The sequence below is a fragment of the Solanum tuberosum genome, unplaced genomic scaffold, assembly GCF_000226075.1.
Source record: "Solanum tuberosum cultivar DM 1-3 516 R44 unplaced genomic scaffold, SolTub_3.0 scf00119, whole genome shotgun sequence".
NCBI lineage: Eukaryota > Viridiplantae > Streptophyta > Magnoliopsida > Solanales > Solanaceae > Solanum > Solanum tuberosum.
The window spans coordinates 1,283,948-1,285,148 of NW_006239045.1; positions in this window are offsets into that span (position 1 = coordinate 1,283,948).

Here is a 1,201-nt window from a genome sequence, read left to right on the forward strand (position 1 = left end):
TTGATCCACTTATGGTGGAGGTGCTTACTTGCTAGTATGAAGTGTAGTGTTGAGACAAAGCCCCTCTTCCTTACAACCCTAGACATGACTAAAGTATGCTATGTTATGGATACAAATGATATGTTATGATCATTGTGGTGTTATGCATGTTGAATTGTATGAGGTGTTATTGTGGAAGGACTCTACCCACATATTTCCCCTATATGAATATATGATTCTATACATGCCATGAATGACCTACTTGAATGATGAATGTATCCATATCCATTGTATGAATGTTAGATGTGTGATTTACATGGTCTAAGATCCTTAAATGCAATATAGGTGAATTGTGCATGAGTTGGGATATTATGTACATGTTATGACCCCCTTGAGAAGAGAGGTGTCTATGATGTTAATGTTGTTGTTGGTGTGCCATTGTGAGGACAATCATGCGCGCACACACACACTCCATGCATAAATATGAATATGATGTGTCTATGGTGTAAATTGAAAGGTTAATTCTCATATGCACCTTTACATACTATTATGCATGAAATGTACATGACCATGATGATATGACTAAGTATGATATGCTATGACTACACATGATAAGTTGATATTATGGTAGTATTATGTGTTGCTTGAAAGGCTTTTCTCATGAACATACTATGCATATAATATGAAAGGTTTTCTCATAATATGACATATGTTGATTCTAAGGTTGAAAGGACATTCTCACCTAAAGAATATATGAGCTATTATGATTTATGTTGGTTTGAGTGCCTAGTGCATTCTTCCATAAATATGACTTTAAGTAAAGATTAAATGTTACTTCAAAGAGGGGAGTTTGTGCTTAGCACTGAGAGGATATGTATATGAGATAGGATTCCTTCACAAAGGCGGGAGGTTTCCACTAAAGAGGTCTCATGAGATGGAAACTACAATACTAATAAGTATAAAGAGGGTTTCTAGAAGCAATCTCCTTATCCCTTAACTATGTGCCAACATAGGATTGTCATCTAGTGGATCCACCTAGATGCTATAATGTATGTATGTTCTACTTTGGCAAGTTGAACACTCTCTTTTCGGTGTGGGAGGAAGACACCGGATTCCATGTAGCTCACATGGTCTATGTCGGTTATGGCAAAATCTCCCAATGTTGTAAGAATGAACTAACATATTAAAATGACTTATGAATGAGGACATGGGCTCTAACTAG